Below are 9,433 nucleotides of genomic sequence, written 5' to 3'. Positions count from 1 at the left end.
CCTCCATAGACATGACAAAGGAAGAAATATGTCATTTTGAGATGGTAAATGGCTCAGCAAAGAAAAGACAGATAGCCTAACTATATGCTGATGAAGACTCTACAGCTTTTGCCTTTTTTTTTAAATCTAAGAACTACAGCAATTATGCTCAAAGGAGGCATGATCTGAAAATGATTCTGCTTCACTTTTACCTGTGAAATTTCCACTTTTATTCCTCTTGGCATTCCTACCTCTGATTTAGATGTTCCTATTACATAGGTTATTTTAAATTACAGAATTTTATCATGTGCATGGATTTTGATCCACACTTCTGTAAGTTTCTGCAGCTGATGCCTTGGTTGTCAACATGATTGCTCGAGAATTGGTTTTGGCTTAATCAAATACTTTCTCAGGGATGAATATTTGTCTCAACAATTCTGATAACAAAATACACTTCCTAACTTAATTTGATCTGGAATTCTGCACAAGTTTTTAACCAGAAAGTAGCAGGGACCTCTGCCATTCTAGTTGTCCACACAGAACGGATGCTCTCGGGTACGGTTGTTCCATAAAGGCTCTCTTCCCTGTCTCTGTAGAGAACATTTACAAGTTTCAGAGTCAGCTCCAATGACAACTGTGTGCAGACCTTCATGGGTAGTGGCAATCAGATACTGTTGCTCAGAAGCTCATCCCTTCTGGTATCGCACTGTTTGACACAAAATGAGTCAAGGGAATCAGTGAGCAAGTGAGGAAGTACATCAGTCTCAGAAAGGCTGAGCTGGCCTCTCAGAACTTCTACAGGTACAAAAGCCCTGGTTTGTCCCAGTGTGCATCTCTCTTATTTCTATCTCAGTAAAGGAATACACAGGACACATCTTGTAGTGTTAAAGAAGTGAATCATCTTTATTTAATAGCCAAGAGTTATCTGCTGCAGTGACATTCTATCTGCATATGCTTGTCTGTTTAGAAGGAGGTAATCCCATCTGAAGACAAAGGAACTATTTTTATGGTAGTGGTTTACATTTGGACGTTAGTTCTGGGTGGTACCAAAATTCTTCTGAAAGTAGCTCAGCACTCAGCTCTAATTGCAGTCTTGAGAGGCCAACAGTCCCTCAGCATGGGCTCCTCAGCTCTTCTGAGGACTGGGCTCTTTGCAGCATCTTTCTTCAATGGCTTCAGTAGGAAATTAGTTTTTAGTACAAATGTGAATTGCACATGTGCAAGTTACAAATCTGGATCACTGCCAGTAGGTATAGTCACTAACTCTGCTATTTGGTAGTTACTATAAAGTCTTCAGTAATACCCTTCAATTCTTTTCCTGTCCTTTCAGCTACAGGAAAAAAAAAGAAAAAAAAAAGAAAAAGAAAAAAAAGAAAAGAGCCTTTTTATGTATATAGAGGATAAATGAATAGCACTTGTGGGACAAAGATGAGTGGGAATGAAAATATGAGTTTTTCTGCAAATGCTTATAGTCTGCAAATGATAGAATTTTCATACTCATGCTCTGTGAAAAAACAGTACTCAAGGGCAGAAATGAAAGCTTTGTGTGTGAGAGGATTAAACTAAAAAAGCAATGCAGCTATCTGAATCAGAAGAGACTCCAGTGTCCACAGAGCACTGCAGACCAGCAAAGTTTAATGTCAGCAGGATTGTGAAGGTCAGCAAGCAGATGAGGTTTGGTGGAAATGCCTCTCTAGACTGCAAAAAGACTATACACATCTGGTAGAGCTGTCCCAGAGGATCTCTGAGTTTCAGTGGGATGTGAAGCTTGCAGCTCACTTGTTGTGTAGCATTATTTTGATAGCACTGCTCCGTCTACCATAGAAAAATAAAGAAGCTCCCATTCAACCTTCACAGCACGGATGTTTTATCCCAAGCGAGACTTAAGGGATAAATAATGTTGAAAACTAAAACTTGCTTACTTACATTTGTTTTTTAATTTTTGTATGTGTTTACTTACTTTGCCAAACAGAGGTATGCCTCAGTGAAAGTGGAGATTGAGTGTCACATTATCCTGCAATAGAAGAAATATACTTGTCAAAATAGAATATCAAATTTTCATTTTTGGAGCAAAATTTCATGACAGATGTTAATGTACTTCCCATGTACTAATTCTAAACATAACTGGTGACCACATGGTCTGCTCGCCCATGTAGAGTTTTCATCTAAGATGTTAAGAAACTTCAAGATGATCTTTACATCTTTACAGTTATAGTACTGGCAAGACAAAGGTCATTAAAAGTACAAAAGTACAGAATCATTATAGCATATGTATAGTATCATTACAGTTATATAATTGATGTCCATAAGGCATCAAGAGAATAACCTAGTTCTCATTTTCAAACATGTAGTTTGGTATCTGGCTTTTGAATCACAAAATAGCAGTGGGCTTCATATCATTTGGGTCTGAGACTCTTCCCATCCATGGCTGAAATGCAGCAGGGACAATTCAGAGAGAGAGTGTCACATTTTCCTGGTAGTTTTATTCCTTTCCCTTAATAAAGATTAGGGCACGGAGAAAAGTTGGATATAAAAGTTCTAATCTGCTCTGGCAGAGACTTGCCTTATAAACAACTTGTGATTTACACGAACGTAAACAAAATCAAGATCAAGTTCCTGGTATTTAGACCTGAATACAAAATATATGTCTTTTTCCAGGAGAAACAGTCAGGAAAAGCTCCTTCACCTGTCTTGAAAAATAAGGTAATGCTCTAAAGATGTATCTGAAAGCTTTTTAATCTTTGACAAAGGCTGTTCTTTCTATTTCTAAGGCATTTTATTGCCAATCATCAGTACTTGATCACACAGACAATTTCAAGATATACAAGTCTTGATGATAGAAGATATCACTTCTTATGTTAGTCACAGCTCTCATAGGTTGGGCACTGCCTATATAATATGAACCTTCAAAATTTTATTCAGTACAGATTCCTTAGAAAAAAATTTCTTAACAAAGTTATATCTAATAATGTACTTACAGAATAGATAGTGAAACCCTTACTGACACTGATTAGAATGTTAATTCATGACAAACTCATTTTGAAAGCAAGAAAATGTTTAAAACCCAATGATGTTTAGTTTAAACTAATTCTGACCAGGCCCTGGGAAATAGGAAATCCCTGACATGAGCCTTACATAAAAGAACAGCTTAGCTCGTGAGGAATGTAAATGAGCAAAAAGGATGTATAACAGCCAAGAAAGCTAGTAGTGAATGAAAAGGTCTGGGTAAAGGAGAAGGTGAAATGTGTGGGTGAGGCATATGAGTTTTTTCATACTTACGGTCTTTACCTTATTTTAATATGAGTCAAATATAAATGAAAACTTAAAAACATGTATTTCAGGGAGTTTTCAGATGAAGGACTTAGAAGAAAACTGGCACATAAGAAAAAAGGAGGCTGCATCCTTTGGGAGGAGAGTCAATAAGATGCAGACCTGCTGCATGAGGTTTGTTTTCTGGTCCAAGAGTTGCTACTTTAGGGGAAGTGAGTGTATTCAAGATACCAGAGCCTTCTGAAGCAGAAATATGGGAACGATACTGGCACCAGGCTGCACAGCACCTGGACAGGAGTCCAGCACTGAGCTGGCTGGGGATTTTCTGAGGAAACTGTTTTGTCAGAATAGAAAACGTTTGTGGAGACATATCCCCATTTAAACTCTTTTTCTCTTCCTGCTGGGAACAATATTTCCAATGCTAATAAGAGAAATCTGGTCAGGAGAAGAGAGCAATGCACCCTTGATCAATACTGCAATGGCCAACACACTCGCTTGGGTCATGGGAGTACTGGTCTAGAGACCTTTCATGGGTAAGGGACCTTTACCTGGACCTGAGCAAGGCCTTTGACATGGTCCCCCACCACATCCTCATCTCCAAATTGGAGGGAAGTGGATTTGATGGGTGGACGACCCGATGGATAAACAATTGGTTGAAAGGCCGCAGACAGAGGGTGGTGGTCAATGGCTCTATGTCCAGGTGGAGGCCGGTAACAAGTGGTGTCCCCCAAGGGTCTGTCTTGGGACCGGTGCTCTTTAACATCTTTATTAATGACATCGATGAGGGAATTGAGTGCACCCTCAGCAAGTTTGCTGACGACACCAAGCTGAGTGGTGCAGTTGATACGGTGGAAGGAAGGGATGCCATTCAGAGGGACCTCGACAGGCTGGAGGGCTGGGCTCGGGTGAACCTGATGAGGTTCAACACGGCAAAGTGCAGGGTTTTGCATTTGGGCCGGAAGAACCCCAGGCACCTGTACAGGCTGGGAGGAGTGGTCCTTGAGAGCAGCTCGGCAGAGAAGGACCTGGGGGTCCTGATGGACGAGAGACTGAACATGAGCCAGCAGTGCGCTCTGGCAGCTCAAAAGGCAAATGGGATCCTGGGCTCCATCAGGAGAGGGGTGGCCAGCAGGGACAGGGAGGTGATTGTCCCTCTCTACTCGGCTCTTGTGAGGCACCATCTGGAGTACTGTGTCCAGGTGTGGAGCCCTCAGTACAAGAAAGACATTGAGATTTTGGAAAGGGTCCAGAGGAGGGTGACTAAGATGATCAGGGCGCTGGAGCACCTCCCCTATGAGGACAGGCTGAGGGAGTTGGGCTTGTTCAGCCTGGAGAAGAGAAGGCTGCGGGGTGACCTCATTGCAGCCTATCAATACCTGAAGGGAACCTACACCCAGGAGGGGAGTAAACTCTTCAAAAGGGCTGACAACAGCAGGACTAGGGGAAATGGTTTTAAGTTGAAGGGGGGAAGATTTAGGTTGAATGTTAGGGGGAAGTTCTTTACTAGGAGAGTGGTTAGGCCCTGGAACGGGCTGCCCAGGGAGGTTGTGGATGCCCCGTCCTTGAACGTGTTTAAGGCCAGGTTGGACGGGGTCCTGGGCAACCTGATCTGAATGTGTTTGATGGCCCTGCTAGGCAGGGGGGTTGGAACTACATGATCCTTGGGGTCCCTTCCAACCCGGGTGATTCTGTGATTCTGTGATTCTGTGAAGGGATATTTTATCTCCACACTGCTGTTCACCAGGTCACACACAGAAGAGAGAACACCAGGTTAACCCAGTTATTCATTTTCCAGCTCAGAGCTGGGATCAGAGCAAGATTTGCTTGCCCTTGCATGTACAGATATGGATTGGACATCCAGGTTTGCTTTAAGTCATTGACTCTTTTGAGCTGTGTTTCTCACCAACTCATGTACTGGGCTGTATCTTTACCTAGACATTTTTAAAGGATCATAAACTCATAGAATTGTTTGAGTTGGGAAGGACCTCTGAAGGTTATCTAATCCAACCCCCCTGCAATGGCTGGAGTGCCGAGGAACACAGTAGTCATGAAATAAGGGGTTACATTGTTAGTGACTCTGAACACTAACTACTTAAAAGGAAAAGGAGTAACATCAAGAAACCAGATCCCACTGTGCCTCTAATAGAAGCCCAGTTCACTCATAAAGACCCTTGGAAGCAGAAGCCTCAGATCCTACTCTGATCAACAATTCTGTTCACCCTCAGAGTATTTTAGAGTGCAGTAGCAGGAGAAGATTTGGGAGAAGGCAATAGCAATATTTAGCACCAAAGGACCACAGAGGTCGCTTTCTAAGTGGATTCTAAATTGTTCTGAACTGGAGGTTGGGTAGCTGGAGTCAATGCACTTCTGAGCTACGGGAGATCTCAGGTCTGAGAGAATTTTTATATCACAGTAAAGAGATCCTTAAAGGAAAATTCTTCCTCTAGAGCGTTCTAACAACAGAAAGGGTCTGCCAGGCAACAGATATGCTCTCCCTCTGAGGAAGCTCTTGTGGGAGATCCATATCATGGAGCTGCTGTTTTCTGAGCTCAGTGGAGTTTTCTGGGCCCAAGTTTTTGAAAGAAATAGGTCATTTAAGAGCATAATTTAGCTGGCTTATTTTCGTGCCTGTTTTCAGTTAAGCTTCATCATTCCTTACAAGCTGCAAAGGTGCTCTAGACAACTGAGTTAGCCAGCCATATATGTGCCTAGCAATGGTTGAAAATATTCTCACACATTTTCCTTTATCATGTGGTCAACTGTAGGATCAGCCTTGAAGTCAGTCAAGTTATTTGGCCCATCAGAGATGAAGATATTTGCAAAAAATTCATCTGCTTATGGTTTTCTCTGTCTTATTCTACTCAAAATCATGAGACTAATGTATTATTCACATGATTAAAAGCAATACTACTATTCTGTTTCTTCTAATTTTTCTTCAGTCATTCAAGTTTTCAAGTATATTTTTGTCAAACTATCCACCCTTACCTTTAATCTAAGGGCTGCTTTAAAATGAGGGCCAGGAATCCTGTAACTGTTTGACTGTGGAAGCTGCATATAAACTCACTGTTTTAGTCAGTACCACTTATATTCCAACATATAGTAATTCTCCATAAATATGATCTGTTATGATGCTGTAGTATTTTAGAAATAGTCAGATGTGGGACTGTACTTCAGTTTTATAACTGAGGTATTACTGGATGTTATGCAATAAGATATCATATTTGTTATATCTAAACTCAAGGCATGAGGTGCTGTAGACTGACTGCAGTCTCAGCCAGACCCACTACTATAAATGCCTCCCACGACCAAAACAGAAGCTCCCATTTCCATTGTTTAAATGTGTTTGCCCTACCTTTTGGACTGAAGAAATCTTCTTTATCCAGTACACCCCAATTAGAAAGACTGTCAAGGCTCATGATATCCACTGTTTCTCTTGGTATGGGTGAATAACTCTTGAAGGAACAGAAAGGAAGTGTGCATCTCAAGGCAGCAGGTGAGGTTGCTAGAGATTAGCAAAAAAGGAATGTTACAATAGAGTGAGCTCTGTCTGCGTAGTAGAACTGGAGTTCAACTGATCTATTTCAGACTTCAAACTTTGTGCCAAGTAAAGCTCTCTGTTCTGACCTATCAATGAGATGAACAGGAATTCCGGCAGCAAACAAACTGTTTGCAAATCCACTGTTTGAAAATCTCACTGATATTGAGTACAAAGTGTTATTTTAAGTCTGGACCTCAAAGGATAACTGACTACACAGTGAATAAGCTGATAGGGAAATTGGTCACCTAGCCTGACTGCAGAGGAGCCCTTCACAAGGGGAATGGAGGCTTTAAAGAAAAAAGGAAGAAGCAGGCTGAATATTGAAGGCTGGAGGGAAGGAAAAACACATGGGAAAATGGGATACTCACATCTGCATATGGTTTTGCATCATATTTTTGAGAAGAAAATGGAAATTTTAATTACCCAGGGAGTTGTAAGGATGGTATTCCATGAAAATAAATGTATAGAAGAGAGCCCAGAAGTGTGTGAGGCCTGGAGAAGCTGCTTTTGGATTGTCAGGCCCAGGAAACGTGGCTCAAAGTGGCTAAAAACTTGGAGGAGAAGGAAGATGAAAGCATGATAAAACCAGCTGTAGCTTGTTGGTGTCAAAGATGAGATGTTTTACTCCAGGCCAGTGACAAGAATGCTGTGCTTTTTTTTTTTTTTTTTTTTCTTGTCAAAATATTCCTGTCCCTATCTGGTTTCTGGTATGACACACAAGGCAAAGTCCATGTGTCATCACAACTCCCACGTGGGGACAGGGAGTGCCAGCTGCTGTGTCAGAGGCTCCCGCCCAAACTGCACCAGGTTGTGCCCAATGCTGGGGTGGGGAGGTAAGTCACTGGGAGTTCACAAAACAAACCCTTTGCAGTTGAGCATGTTGTCACACAGGGTTTATTGCTGGCAGGGCATATCTGATTGTCTCAACAGTTGGTGGAGAGGCAGCTTTGCTTGAGAAGTAGTAGTTAAGGTTTACAGGCAACACTTCTTCCCTTGATGAAGCTGTAGTTTGCCTCCTTCTTTGCTTCTCCAAGGCATACAGAAAATTGCCTTGCCGCCATGAAATAAGAAGTAGTCACTCATACAGAACATTCACCTTGAATACTTGTCACTTAATGGAAGCTGGTTGTATGCCTTTAATCTTAGATGACATATTTTACTTAAAATACCATAAAATATAAATATGAAACGTGTAGGAGTTGTAGTAACTTCAGACACAGGGTTCTTATTCAGCAGCCACACTGGGAACACACTAAGAAATATATTCAACTTAGACATTATTTCTTATTTTCCATCTTATTCAGGAGTAATAGGCAGGTGCTGAGAAAGTCTGTTTTTGCCTTTTCTGAAGAGATAATTAAATATGAAAAATATATGCATTCTTCATGGTTTCAGAGGAACTACAGTCTTACCAGAACACCAACATTTCACGAGGGCTGATCTATATATGAATGTTTGTGCATACTTCCTATAGCATTGAAAATCTTGCATGATTTAGCTCAAAGATATCTTTCTAAATGCCTGGGCTGAATATTTCACATAAAAAAAGTGCTACAGCTCAAGACTGCCTTAAAGAACATCTACTGTGTGTGACAATTTATGGCTGTGTAGTTTTGGGTACAAATGCTCTTTCTGAACTCATGTAAAAATGTTGGCTTATTACAATTGCATGGTCTGACTGCAGATTATCTGCCCACGTTCTGCATCATCTGTGATTCTCTTATTACCCTTCATGGCTCTTTGTGTAGAATTTTATATGGCCCTTTAAAATTTTCTCATGATTCATCTGTGGCTATGGCATCTCTCCATAAAGACACCCGCGTTTCTCAACTTACTTATTTGTTGAGTGCTTTCGATCTAAACCATACCACACAGTTGTTTCTTCCAATCCTTACAAAATCTGTATTTCATGAGTGCAATTATTTTTAGGAACATTCTCAAATTCAAAGTGGATGTGGTTATTGCGAAATAAGCTAGACAGAGAGTCGATCACCTAGAGTTGAACTAAAGTGGACTACTCCAGAAAGAGCCCAGGAAGCTGAAGGGTGGTACAGAGACATCTTAAAAGGGGGAAAGGCCACGTATTTTTAAATATAATTAGAGAAAGCAACTGAAGGGATTTCAACATCACACCTTCATTAAAAACTGGGTTAGAAAGCAGCCAGAGGAAATATTTCTTATTAGATTCCTCTCTTTAGATCCTAAATATCTTAAATATCCAGATCTAAGTCACATTTTTTGTCATCTATAGGTTTGTTATGCACTAGCACTTCATTTTTTCAAATACAGACAACAGAACTGAAGAACGTGAACTAACAGCAAAAGACTAAATCAGGGCTTGGACTTAATAAATTACTTCAGTCCAGAACGTCCTTAATCTCTCTCATTTAAATCCTTTGTGCTCACGTGCAAAATAAATCTTCTTTTTTTTTCTGATTAATTTTTATCTGACACTTATCCTTCCAAGAACTGGTATATCAGACTCCTCCACAAAATGAGCTGATAGAAAAGACAGAGCAATTACACACTTATACTCCTCTCAAGATTTCTGTTTGAGGAGCACAGAAGAAAACTAGCAAGACATAAAACAAAACTAATGAAGCAGGTTTATCACCTCACCTTCTGAGACAAATCAAGCTCCTTTTG

The sequence above is a fragment of the Lagopus muta genome, chromosome 1, assembly GCF_023343835.1.
Source record: "Lagopus muta isolate bLagMut1 chromosome 1, bLagMut1 primary, whole genome shotgun sequence".
NCBI lineage: Eukaryota > Metazoa > Chordata > Aves > Galliformes > Phasianidae > Lagopus > Lagopus muta.
Note: the sequence above shows the minus strand (reverse complement) of the source record.